A 15,127-nucleotide genomic window follows, 5' to 3' on the forward strand; every position below is an offset into this window, starting at 1 on the left:
TGCAGAATTTTAACAAAGCATAAACACTATTTAATCAGTCTCACTTTCCTGCACATTTTAACCTAAAAAAATTATTACCCTTTTGTTCCTTATTGTCTTAAAGCCTTCAGCTATCCTTCCTGTGGAGCAGCATCCTGTCATTTTCCACACTTCCTTTCTAAGTCCACTGAGTATAAGAAAGCAGCAAGCCTGTCATGTTTCCTATTTCAAGCACACTATAGGTCAATAAAAGCGAACACATTTTTTTTAGATATTATGGGATAATAAATATCAACAAAACATATTTATTTCTATGCTGCGAAGCACCATGATAAGTAACAAGTAACTTTTTAATTAAAATTAATTAAATTATCGCCAATTTATGTGCATGTTTCTCCACTTAACTCTTTAGAAGCAAAGGGTTGACAATTTTAAATCCCTGTTAAACCTGAAAATCTGCTTTATAATTGTTTCTACTATTATTGTACCAAATCTATGGTTTTACACCAAGTACATTTTTGGCTGCTTAAAGGCACATGTGAATGACTGGGAGGTTGTTGCAAATTACAGCAGACCTCCACTAAGCTTGAAACGGATTCTGCTGAGTACAGCAAGGTTACCCCAGAGGAAACCATGTCACAGATTACTTGTTTCAACTTACTGATGGTCTGCTCCATCTCTTCTCAGATGACAGAATAGCTTCTACTGTTTGCAGACTCCTCATTTACTTGCACGATCCAAGCCACCATTAGATGGCTTTATTGTCCAGTAGCCATCCTATGGTTTGTCATAGAGGTAACATTTGCTGTGGCCAAAACAGCCATTGTTACTGTCAGCTGCCATGCATGATGACCTAGATAATGCATTACATATGGTCACGTGCCCATTGGACAGGGTGAGTGGCAATTCTTTGTGGTGCTGCATCAAATATAGTGTACAGTGGATGACACCCCATAACTACAGAAAAGTTACTAGCATTGAACAAATTCTCTGCTGCCTCGATTTTCTGCTTCCAGGAGAGAGACTGCAATAGAGCTAGCTCTCTTTGAATGACAGGATCTGAAAGATATTGCAATATCTCCAGTCCAACATTAAGAACTAGTTCATAAAATATATGTCTATGGTTACTTTGAGACCCATTATCAGCATGTCCTTGCTTTGCTCTGGATTTATGAATGTGGCCGGTAAAGTAACTAAGTAAGTAAGTAAGTTTATTGGCCAAGTATTCACATACAAGGAATTTGTCTTGGTGCTCCGCCCACAAGTAACAACATGACATACAGTGACAGTTACGAATGTCTCAGAAAACATTAAACATTAATAATAATAATAATAATAATAATAATAATAATAATAATAATAATAATAATAATAATAATAATAATAATAATAATAATAATAAGGCATTAATGATAAAACACCATTGATCAAGCATATGAACCAACAAAATACCAGATCAAAGGGAGGCTACAGATTTTTGGCTGTTACTCGTGGATAAAAATTGTTTTTAAGTCTGGCTGTGGCAGCTTTAACAATCCGGAGTCGCCTTCCAGAGGGAAGTGATTCAAAGAGTTTGTGGCCAGGGTGAGAGGGGTCAGAGATGATCTTGCCCGCTTGCTTCCTGGCCCTTGCAGTGTACAGTTCAACAATGGGGGTAAGGTTGCAGCTAATAATCTTCTCTGCTGATCGGACGATTCGCTGCAGCCTCCAGGTGTCGTGCTTGGTGGCTGAGCCAAACCAGACCATGATGGAGAAGGTGAGAACAGACTCTACGATGGCTGTGTAGAATTGGACCATCATTGCCTGTGGCAGATTGTGCTTCCTCAGCTGCCGCAGGAAGTACATCCTCTGTTGTGCCTTTTTGACTGTGGAGTTGGGGATGGGGGATGGGGGATTTCAGTGAGGCCACAATGACTGAGCACAGACATTTCACGTGATGTTCTGTGCTGAGACCCTGGCAGTAGAATTGCTCCCTGAATATTCCAGACAGATGCAAATCATGCAAGTTCTTCACCTCCCCTTGCAGTAGCTTGTCTAGCTTAGTGTGCCTCTGCTCAATTTCCCCCTTGTGCCACAATTTAAAGAGAATGCTTACTAATACAGCATGGCCTGTGAATACCAGGTTTCTCACTAGTTTAAATTCAATACAATCCTTACCACATCCTTTGCTAGGAATTATTACCAATTTGGAAGAACTTTGGCAAGCAAAGACAATGTCCAGAATCATTGAAACATTGAATATTAAATCAGTAACTAACCCAAGAACAGTTATTTCTCTTAAATATCATAGAAACATAGAAAATAGGTACAGGAATAGACCATTCAGACTTCGAACCAGCACCACCATTCAAAAGATCATGGCTGATCATCCAAAATCAGAACCTTGTTCCTGCTTATTCCCCATATCCCTTGATTCTGTTAGCCCTAAGAGTTAAATCTAACTCTTTCTTGAAAACATCTAGTGAATTGGCCTCCAGTGCCTTCTGTGGCAGAGGATCCCACAGATTCACAAATCTCCGGGTGAAAATGTTTTCTCTCATCTTAATCCTAAATGGCCTACCCCTTATTCCTATACTGTGACCCCTAATTCTGGACTCGCCCAATATCAGGAACATTTTTCTGCAACTAGCCTGTCCTCTTGCTCTTGAACACCAATCATTGAACATCGAGCTTCAATGTGACAGCATTAACTCGCAAGCATAGAAACATAGAAACATAGAAATTAGGTGCAGGAGTAGGCCATTTGGCCCTTCGAGCCTGCACCGCCATTCAATATGATCATGGCTGATCATCCAACTCAGTATCCCGTACCTGCCTTCTCTCCATACCCCCTGATCCCCTTAGCCACAACTAACTCCCTCTTAAATATAGCCAATGAACTGGCCTCAACTACCCTCCCTGGCAGAGAGTTCCAGAGATTCACACCACTCTCTGCGTGAAAAAAAGTTCTTCTCATCTCGGTTTTAAAGGATTTCCCCCTTATCCTTAAGCTGTGACCCCTTGTCCTGGACTTCCCTAACATCGGGAACAACCTTCCTGCATCTAGCCTGTCCAACCCCTTAAGCAGACAGCATGATCTCAAGAGTAGGTTTGCAGATGACACAAAAATTGGTTGAGTGGGGATATTGAGAAAGATTGTGAAGAAAAGAACTACAGATGCCAGTTTATACTGAAGATAGACATAAAATGCCGGAGTGACTCAGCAGGTTAGGCAGCATCTCTGGTGAAAAAGGATAGGTGCCATTTCAGGTTGGGAATCTTCTTCTGAAGAAGGGTCCTGACCTGAAATGTCACCCATCCTAACCTACTGAGTTACTCCAGCTCTTTGTGTCTATTTTAGAGAGAAAGGTTGTTTGCCAAAATATTACAACAAGAATGAGATCAATTGGAACTTTGGGCAGAGAAATAGTAGATGGAATTTAATCTGGACAAGTGTGAGGTGGTGAATTTGGGAGGTCAAATGCAAGGAGAAAGTAAATGGCAAGACGCTTAGGAGCAATAACGTACATCGGGATCTCAGGGTCCCGATGTACGTTATATGTATGCAAGTCCATAGCTCCCTGAAAATGGCAACACAAGTGGATAGACATAAAAATGCAAAAAGCATGTTTGATTAATTGCTCCGGGATTATCTATAAAAGTTAGGAGGATACATTATAGATTTATAAAATTTTAGTAAGGCCACATTTGGAGTATTATGTGCAGTTCTGGTGGTAAAGAAGGCATACAACATACTTCCCTTCATTAGTCGGGGTATTGAGTTCTGCATGCTGCATGACAAGAATGATGTGAAGGTTTATACGAGGGTACAGAAGAAACTCATTAGGATATTGCCAGAATTTGAGAGTATTATAAAGAGAGGTTGGGCACTTAAGTATATGTAACTATCCAAATGTCTTTTAAATGTTGTTATTGTATCTGCCTCAACCACTTCCTCTGACAGTTTGGTCCATATATGGGCCATCTTTAGTGCGAAAAAGTTGCCCCTTAGATTCCAATTAAACATTTCCCCTCTGACCTAAACATGTCCTCTATTCCCTTGATCCCCAACCCTGAGAACAAGGCAGTTCCTCATGATTTTATATACAGTACCTCCATAAGATTATCCCTCAGACTCCATGGAATAAATTCCCAAACTACCCAACGGCTCGCTATAATTCAGTTCCTGCTTTACTGCACTTTATCTTGCACTAAATATTATTCACGTTATTCCCTTTATCAGGTTTCTGTACACTGTGGATGGCTCAATTACAATCATGTATTGTTTTTCTGCTGACTGGTTAGCATGCAATAAAAGCTTTTTGCTGTACCTCAGTACATGTGACAATAAACTAAACTAAAGTAAACCATTCATGATCAAAGTCCTATTCTGGTTTTACTTCCGAAAATACAACACTTGCACTTATCTGTACTTAACTCCATTCACCATTTCTCAGCCCACTTATCCAGCTGACCAAGATCACACTGTAATTCTTGCTAACAGCCTTCACCACTTCTTTTTCCCTTTCTCTTTCTCTATTTCTATTTTGCTCTCTCATTTATTATATAGAAACATAGAAACATAGAAATTAGGTGCAGGAGTAGGCCATTCGGCCCTTCGAGCCTGCACCGCCATTTAATATGATCATGGCTGATCATCCAACTCAGTATCCCGTACCTGCCTTTTCTCCATACCCTCTGATCCCCTTGGCCACAAGGGCCACATCTAACTCCCTCTTAAATATAGCCAACGAACTGGCCTCAACTACCCTCTGTGGCAGAGAGTTCCAGAGATTCACCACTCTCTGTATTGTTTACAGGGTACTTTGTTTACATATTCTGTTGTTCTGCTGCAAGTATGAATTTCATTGTTCTATCTGTGAGATAGGATAATAACACTCTTGACTCTTCTACAATCCCACCTATTTTAGTGTCATCTGCAAACTTACTAATCATGCCTTTTATAGTCTCATCCAAATCTTTGGCATGAATAACAAACAAAAAAGGGCTCAGCACCAATCCCTGGACTAAACACTAGTCATGGGCTTCCAGTCTGAACAACAACCCTCCACCATCCGCATCTGCCTCCTACTGTTGTCAATTACATATCATAGCTGTTCCAATGTATCCAATTATAGTGAAGGTTTTCTAATTAAAAGGTGATTCACCCAAAATGTTAACTGTTTCTCCCATCACAGATCCACCTTTTCTCTGTTATGCTAATTTTTTCTAACTAACTTTACTAAAGAAATTGAAAGTTTCCAGGTGCATGTTTTCCAATGGGACCTGCAGGTAAAGATCATGACCTTGGAGGCTGTCTGTGTGGAGTTTGCACGTTCTCCATGTTTCAGGTTGTTTGGCCTCTGTAAGATTGCCTCTAGTGTTTATGGAATGGATGAGAACTACTGTGAACAGGTGACAGAGAACTTGGTGGGCAAAAAGGTAGACACAAAAAGCTGGAGCAACTCAGCGGGCCAGGCAGCATCTCTGGAGAGAAGGAATGGGTGACATTTCTGGTCGAGACCCTTCTTCAGTCTGAAGTTACTCCAGCATTTTGTGTCTACCTTTGATTTAAACCAGCATCTGCAGTTCTTTCCTACACATTTTGGTGGGCAAAAATGCCTGTTTGTTTGCTGTAGAAAAGTAAACTAAACTAAATCATATTTGTCATGTCACTGGCACATGATCATAGAGAAAAAGCTCTCCCCATGGCTGCCCTGGAGGTGAGGAAAAACCTGAGGGAAGGGGGAGGGGACTTGCCACCTCTAGGAGCCCTGTCCTGTAAATATTGCCATGCTTCCATATCATAGAAACATAGAAATTAGGTGCAGGAGTAGGCCATTCGGCCCTTCGAGCCTGCACCGCCATTCAATATGATCATGGCTGATCATCCAACTCAGTATCCCGTACCTGCCTTCTCTCCATACCCCCTGATCCCCTTAGCCACAAGGGCCACATCTAACTCCCTCTTAAATATAGCCAATGAAGTGGCCTCAACTACCCTCTGTGGCAGAGAGTTCCAGAGATTCACCACTCTCTGTGTGAAAAAAGTTCTTCTCATCTCGGTTTTAAAGGATTTCCCCTTTATCCTTAAGCTGTGACCCCTTGTCCTGGACTTCCCCAACATCGGGAACAATCTTCCTGCATCTAGCCTGTCCAACCCCTTAAGAATTTTGTAAGTTTCTATAAGATCCCCTCTCAATCTTCTAAATTCTAGAGAGTATAAACCAAGTCTATCCAGTCTTTCTTCATAAGACAGTCCTGACATCCCAGGAATCAGTCTGGTGAACCGTCTCTGCACTCCCTCTATGGCAATAATGTCCTTCCTCAGATTTGGAGACCAAAACTGTACGCAATACTCCAGGTGTGGTCTCACCAAGACCCTGTACAACTGCAGTAGAACCTCTCTGCTCCTATACTCAAATCCTTTTGCAATGAAAGCTAACATACCATTCGCTTTCTTTACTGCCTGCTGCACCTGCATGCCTACCTTCAATGACTGGTGTACCATGACACCCAGGTCTCGCTGCATCTCCCCCTTTCCCAATCGGCCACCATTTAGATAATAGTCTGCTTTCCTGTTTTTGCCACCAAAATGGATAACCTCACATTTATCCACATTATACTGCATCTGCCAAACATTTGCCCACTCACCCAGCCTATCCAAGTCACCCTGCAGTCTCCTAGCATCCTCCTCACAGCTAACACTGCCCCCCAGCTTAGTGTCATCCGCAAACTTGAAGATATTGCCTTCAATTCCCTCATCCAGATCATTAATATATATTGTAAATAGCTGGGGTCCCAGTACTGAGCCTTGGGGTACCCCACTAGTCACTGCCTGCCATTGTGAAAAGGACCCGTTTACTCCTACTCTTTGCTTCCTGTTTGCCAGCCAGTTCTCTATCCTCATCAATACTGAACCCCCAATGCCCCCAATATCAGTGGGATCACAGATGTTATACTTTTGCCCATAAGATAGAATGCTGTATTTTTCTTCTAATTATTCATAATTGGTAAATAAAAATGGATATGTTTTTCTCTTCATTCATTGCACTGCCAATTCAATACATCCATGAAGCATTTAAGAGGTTGTTATACAGGACCCAGGCCTTGGTGTCCAGTGGTAGCAGAACCATAGACTGTGATTCTTCCACCAAGCCCTTGCTGTGACTGCGCTGAGCTTCAGCGCACCTCTCAGTGTACTCCGTCACGTGGAGTGTGCCAGTTAGCAGTTTAGAGTAATTTTCAAAGGTTTCAAAGGTCTTTTATTGTCACGTGTACCAATTAGGATAGTGATATGCAAATTACCATACAGACATACTAAAAAAGCAACAAGACACACAACAACAAAAAAATTAACATAAACATCCACCGCAGCGGATTCCTCACATTCCTCACTGTGATGGAAGGCAATAAAATCTAATCTTCCCTCAGTTTTCTCCTGCGATCAGGGCAGTCGAACCATCCGTTGGGGCGATCGAAACTCGCACAGACGGCGGTCGAAGCTCCTACAGCTTGGCATTACTGATGTCGGTCTCTGACCAGAAACAGCGAGCTCCATGATATTAAAGTCCGTAGGCACCCGCGGTGGAGCTCAGAGGTCGATCCCTGGCAAAGGAATCGTGGGGTCCGTGATGGTAAGTCCGTAGGTACCCACGGTGGAGCTCTCGAAGACGGTCTCCAGCAGAGGCCGTCAACTCCTCGATTTTAGGCCGCGGAGCGGACGGAGATACGATACAGAACAAAAAAAATTGCATCTCCGTCATGGTGAGATATTAGAAAAGGTTTTCCCCAACCCCCTACCCTACCCCCCACATAAAACCAGCTAAAGAACACTAAAAACATACAGTTAATACATACTAGAAAAACAATGAATAAGAAAGGGACAGAGACTGTTGGTGAGGCAGTCATTGCTGGCACCATCCGGTGGTCACGCACATTTAGTTTAGAGATACAGGGCGGAAACATACCCTTCGGCAGACCGACCAGCGACCCCCGCACATTTACACTATCCTACACACGCTAGGGACAATTTGCATTTATACAAAGCCAATCAATCTACAAACCTGTACCTCTTTGGAATGTGGGAGAAAACCAAAGATCTCTGAGAAAACCCATGCGGTCACGGGGAGAACATACAAACTCCGTACAGACATCATCCTCAGTCGGCGTCAAACCCGGGTCTCTGATGCTGAAAGCGTTGTAAGGCAGCAATTCTACCGCTGCTTCACCGTGCCACCACCATAAGCAGTCGGCCAGCCAAGGTCTTTGTGTGTGTGCGTGTGTGTGTGTGTTGGAGAGTTCTGTTGATGAATTCTACCAAGTAGTTTTGACGGTATGCTCAATAAATCATTCCCTCTGATACATCTTGTCCTTCTCCCAGAGAGCCTGAAGGAGACTCCATGCTGACCACTACCAGATGGCTGGTCAAAATTGTTCCTCTGCCAACATTTTTCTAAAATTTTGCTTACAATTCATTTGGCTGCATCTGGAGTATTGTATGCAGTTCTGGCCGCTTTATTACTGGAACAATGTGATAGCTTTGGAAAAGATGCCAGGTTTAGCAGAATGCTGCCTGGTTTAGTAGTATATTGGTTATGTAGAGAGGTTGGGCAAACTTGAACTGTTTGCTCTGGAAAGTTGGAGGGCAAGGGGAAACCATCGAAGTCTATAAAAAATATGCGAGACGTAAATGGTCAGACCTTTCTCCCAGGGTGGACTGTCAAAGACTAATGGGCATAGCTTTAATGTCAGAGGGGGAAAGTTTAAAGGAAATGTGCAAGGCAAGTTTCTTTTACACAGAGAGTGGTGGGTGCCTGGAACATGCAGCCAGGGATGGTAAAGGAAGCAGGTATAATAGTGGTTTAAGAGGTCTTCAAACAGGCAGATAGATATGCAGAGAATGGAGGGATATGGATCACATGCAGGCAGAGGAAATTAGATTAACTTGGCCCATGTACTGTATGTATGTATTATGTATGTTCTATGTAAGAATGACAGAGAGTGCAGCATTCAACTGAAACACAACTGAATGGAAGGTACACAAAATTGCTGGAGAAATTCAGCGGGTGCAGCAGCATCTATGGAGCGAAGAAAATAGACGACGTTTCGGGCCGAAACCCTTCTTCAGACTGATGGGGGGTGGGAGGGGAGAAGGAAGGAAAAAGGGGAGGAGGAGGAGCCCGAGGGCGGGGGGATGGGAGGAGACAGCTCGAGGGTTAAGGACTACCTGAACTCCCGGTGGCTCAACACTTCAACTCCCCCTCCCATTCCCAATCCGACCTCTCTGTCCTGGGTCTCCTCCATTGCCAGAGTGAGCAACACCGGAAATTGGAGGAACAGCACCTCATATTCCGCCTGGGCAGCTTGCATCCTGATGGCATGAATGTTGAATTCTCCCAATTTTGCTAGCCCTTGCTGTCTCCTCCCCTTCCTTAGCCCTCGAGCCAACTGATGTACAACAAAGGTATAATTTTGGCTGGTGTGTCATGAAATATGTTAATTGCTAAAGTTGGTACATAATTGCATACATTCTGACTCTGCACGAAGGTCAGTTATACCAAAGATGCTCTGTCATCTTTGCGTTACACTAGTGTGGACCCCAGACCGAAGTGCCTTGTTTAATTTGGTGAAGGTCACCATTTTATCTGGAGAATCTTGCTCACATGATTCACCCGGGTAAATCCTATTCTGCGGTGCACATTGTGAGAGAACACGTGCATGAACCTTTATCTAGGTAACATTATTTCAATTATAAACATGGCCAAAAGGATTGACAATGGAAACATAAAAACAAGGGAAGAATTTATGGGGTGTGTTTTTATTTACACTACACAGGCACATCGTTAATGCCCTCACTATTGTGGTAATTATTGTCCATTTATGCACATAAAATTGTTTTTATATTTCACTTTACTTGATTGGATTATAAAAAGAAAAATCTCTTGGTTACAAAACCAATGGATATTACAATTAAAGGAGTCGTTTAAAGTTTACTCATTTATTTTTCATTTTACATCACCCAAGTTCATCCTTCAATAAATCTCATGAAAATTGGATCATTATCACGTTGCAAATTATTTGAGTTTGAAATGCACAAATCGGCTGCAATGTTTCCTAGTTTTCAGTAATGATGTACTGTTGCTATAGAAATGCACACCTTGCTTCTCATTTATTTATCACTTTTCACATTGTGCTGGAATATCAATAAGCAAATCATTGTTCACTGATAGACATTGCCAGGTAAACTGCCTTGACCATTTGTTACAATATATGTTTGGTCCATATCTTTTCTGGACCGACTCACAGTCTGTCAGTGTACTGTCCATTAAACACGCTTTTACCCAGAGCAGCTTCCCTGCCGTGAACATCCGAGAGAACTATGAGCTGATTGGTGAAGCACAAGACAGCACGTTCTTTCTTGTGTAGGCAACTAGCCTTACCCAGAGATTTGTCTAGACAACTGCTTTAGCTAAGCCTGCAGTTGACCACTTGTCAAAGCTGCCATTGACATACACAAACATTCAAAACGTGAAAATTGAACATACCAAGAATTTTCCAAAAATCTTTAAAAGCAGCCTTCAAATAAAAATATCAAAGCACATAATTTAATTTATTACATTTAAATTAGCTTAACTAATTTTAAAAGTAATTTAGCTCGGGCTTTACCTTTTCCTTGCACTCACTCCACAGGCAGCTTTCATGACATCTTGGGTGTGAATGTTACAGAACAATAGGATATCCCGGCAATCGGCTGAATGAATGGTCATCATTTCCATGTTCATTCAGGGGACTAGTGTGTTTGCACACAGAGATGGAGGTAAATTTCAGCACTTTTGCCTAGAATGGGTTTCTCCAAAGCCTTGCAGAATATGATGACGGAAATCCTTTAACTAGAGATTCTGCCAAACAGACAGACAAATTGACAATCAACAGCCATCTCAATTAGAGAGGTAGTTACGGGAGAAGCCTAATTCACTTCTACGGCCGCTTCGACAGGGACAATCTAGAGACAGCCATCAAGGCTGTGCTCCCTGCTGATCACCAACCCCTCACACTCACCCCCTGCGATGTATACGTGGCACTGAGTAGGACTAATGCACGTAAAGCTGCTGGCCCTGACGGCATCCCCGGGCGCGTGCTCAGGGCCTGTGCTGCGCAGCTGACAGACGTCTGGACTGACATCCTCAACCTGTCACTTGCCCAAGCAGTTGTCCCCACGTGCCTTAAAACCACCTCCATCGTGCCGGTGCCAAAACACTCCACTGCGGCAAGCCTCAACGACTTCCGCCCAGTTGCACTTACCCCCATCATCACCAAGTGCTTCGAGAGGCTGGTCCTGGCACACTTCAAAAGCTGCCTACCCCCCACACTGGATCCCTATCAGTTTGCCTACCGCAAGAACAGGAGTATGGAGGATGCCATCTCAACGGCACTTCACTCCGCCCTCTCCCACCTCGACAACAGAGACACTTACGTAAGAATGCTGTTCATCGATTACAGCTCAGCATTCAACACCATTATACCATCAAAAACTGATCACCAAACTCGGTAACCTGGGCATCGACCCCTCCCTCTGCAACTGGATACTGGACTTTCTAACCAACAGACCCCAGTCTGTGAGGTTAGACAAGCACACCTCTTCAACCCTCACCCTGAACACCGGCGTTCCACAGGGCTGTGTGCTGAGCCCCCTCCTCTACTCCCTCTTCACCTATGACTGCACACCTGTACATGGTACTAACACCATCATCAAGTATGCAGATGATACAACGGTGATTGGCCTCATCAGCAACAACGATGAGTTGGCCTACAGGGAGGAGGTCCAGCACTTAGCAGCATGGTGCGCTGACAACAACCTGGCCCTTAACTCCAAGAAGCACCTAATTTCTATGTTTCTATGTTTCTATGTAGGTGGATTGGGCCCAGTACATTAACTACCCCAACTCCAGCCAAAACCAACATCATTTGTGAAGGGCAATGTTGCTCTTGAATTTCAGTCAAATATTGCTCATTTATTAATGCAAGAAAGGCCCACTCAACACCTTCTATCTGGAAGTATATTTAGAGCGCAGAGGGCTAGGCCCTAACTTACCAATGCATTTTGCTTTTCGGAATGTTCCTGATTGCATTTAGAGATTTGTTTCCATACAAAAGACTATTGTGCAGTATCAAAATTATTTTTCTCTCTGTATCTTTTTTTAAGATAGTGACAAAGGAAAGGTCAATAGGGATGATTTGATAGGCAGGAGAGATTAAATTACCTCGTCCCTGCTGCCTTCCATTCTATCAGAGACTTCACCTTCTGTTCTTCCACCTCTCCCATTGATCACATCTTAAAACATGTAGTTCATTTTTTTTCAGTTCTAAGTAAAAATTATCAAATGATAAGTTTTAATTCAGGAAAGTTGTGCTCAAATATTCTAAAGTATTCCATGATTAATTTGTTATAAATGAGACTTTTCTCTGGTGAGCTGGAGAAGAGGCTGGATCACAACATCCTGCGACCACTGATACCTGTTGAGGTGTCGCTCTTTCCCTTCTCACATCTGGTTGATCAGGCAGCAGTGTTCATAAATCATAGGAGCGGAAGTAGGCCATTCAGACAGAGTCTACTCCACCATTCAATCATGGCTGATCTATCTTTCGCTTTCAACCGTATTCTCCTGCCATTCCACATAACCTTTGACAGCCTTGCTAATAAAGTATCCGTCAATCTCTGTCTTAAAAATAGCCAATGACGGCATCCACAGCCATCTGTGGCGCAATGAATTCCACAGATTCACTACCCTCTGACTAGATAAATGTCTCCTCATCTAAAGGTACAATATGTCCTTTTATTCTGAGGCTATGCCCCGTGGTTCTAGACACTCTCAATAGTGGAAACATAGAAACATAGAAATTAGGTGCAGGAGTAGGCCATTCGGCCCTTCGAGCCTGCATCGCCATTCAATACGATCATGGCTGATCATCCAACTCAGTATCCCGTACCTGCCTTCTCTCCATACCCTCTGATCTCCTTAGCCACAAGGGCCACATCTAACTCCCTCTTAAATATAGCCAATGAACTGGCCTCGACTACCCTCTGTGGCAGAGAATTCCAGAGATTCACCACTCTCTGTGTGAAAAAAGTTCTTCTCATCTCGGTTTTAAATGATTTCCCCCTTATCCTTAAGCTGTGACCCCTTGTCCTGGACTTCCCCAACATCGGGAGCAATCTTCCTGCATCTAGCCTGTCAAACCCCTTAAGAATTTTGTAAGTTTCTATAAGATCCCCTCTCAATCTCCTAAATTCTAGAGAGTAGAAACCAAGTCTATCCAGTCTTTCTTCATAAGACAGTCCTGACATCCCAGGAATCAGTCTGGTGAACCTTCTCTGCACTCCCTCTTTGGCAATAATGTCCTTCCTCAGATTTGGAGACCAAAACTGTACGCAATACTCCAGGTGTGGTCTCACCAAGACCCTGTACAACTGCAGTAGAACCTCCCTGCTCCTATACTCAAATCCTTTTGCTATGAAAGCTAACATACCATTCGCTTTCTTCACTGCCTGCTGCACCTGCATGCCTACTTTCAATGACTGGTGTACCATGACACCCAGGTCTCGCTGCATCTCCCCTTGTCCTAGTCGGCCACCATTTAGATAATAGTCTGCTTTCCTGTTTTTGCCACCAAAATGGATAACCTCACATTTATCCACATTATACTGCATCTGCCAAACATTTGCCCACTCACCCAGCCTATCCAAGTCACCTTGCAGTCTCCTAGCATCCTCCTCACAGCTAACACTGCCCCTCAGCTTAGTGTCATCCGCAAACTTGGAGATATTGCCTTCAATTCCCTCATCCAGATCATTAATATATATTGTAAATAGCTGGGGTCCCAGCACTGAGCCTTGTGGTACCCCACTAGTCACTGCCTGCTATTGTGAAAAGGACCCGTTTACTCCTACTCTTTGCTTCCTGTTTGCCAGCCAGTTCTCTATCCACATCAATACTGAACCCCCAATGCCGGGTGCTTTAAGTTTGCATACTAATCTCTTATGTGGGACCTTGTCGAAAGCCTTCTGGAAGTCCAGATACACCACATCCACTGGTTCTCCCCTATCCACGCTACTAGTTACATCCTCGAAAAATTCTATAAGATTCGTCAGACATGATTTACCTTTCGTAAATCCATGCTGACTTTGTCCAATGATTTCACCATTTTCCAAATGTGCTGCTATCCCATCTGTAATAACTGACTAGCAGTTTCCCCACTACCGATGTTAGACTAACTGGTCTGTAATTCCCCGTTTTCTCTCTCCCTCCCTTCTTAAAAAGTGGGGTTACGTTTGCTACCCGCCAATCCTCAGGAACTACTCCAGAATCTAAAGAGTTTTGAAAGATTATTTCTAATGCATCCCCTATTTCTGGAGCTACTTCCTTAAGTACTCTGGGATGCAGCCTATCTGGCCCTGGGGATTTATCGGCCTTTAATCCATTCAATTTACCCAACACCACTTCCCGGCTAACCTGGATTTCACTCAATTCCTCCAACTCCTTTGACCCACGGTCCCCTGCTATTTCCGGCAAATTATTTATGTCTTCCTTAGTGAAGACGGAACCAAAGTAGTTATTCAATTGGTCCGCCATATCCTTGTTCCCCAAGTTCAACTCACCTGTTTCTGATTGCAAGGGACCTACATTTGTTTTAACTAATCTCTTTCTTTTCACATATCTATAAAAACTTTTGCAGTCAGTTTTTATGTTCCCTGCCAGTTTTCTCTCATCCTCTCCACATCCAGTGTTCCCCGTATTTTGCATGCTTCGGAGGCATGACCTATGTAGAGCAGGCTCCTCAAAGTGCTGGAGAGATACTGCCAATGCTGTGTTCACAAAACTCGCCAGATCCTCAGGCAGTAAGGAGGAACTTGTTTCACTTTCCTGCATTGCTATCTTCACATTCCTGTTTGATTATTGTATATTGTACATACGTTTTGGTTTTCTTCATAAAATTTTCCTTTCATCTCAATATAACTCTTTCATAGTTTTGTATTTGTGTACTGGAATGTGTAACAATAACCCTCAACCCTATAGCAAATAAGTGGTTTATAAAATTATTTTAGAAAGATAAATGTTACATTGTGCAGAAGCTGAACTATTCTAATTAAAGATCGTGACAATAATTC

The sequence above is a fragment of the Leucoraja erinacea genome, chromosome 1 (genome assembly GCF_028641065.1).
Source record: "Leucoraja erinacea ecotype New England chromosome 1, Leri_hhj_1, whole genome shotgun sequence".
NCBI classification, from domain to species: domain Eukaryota; kingdom Metazoa; phylum Chordata; class Chondrichthyes; order Rajiformes; family Rajidae; genus Leucoraja; species Leucoraja erinaceus.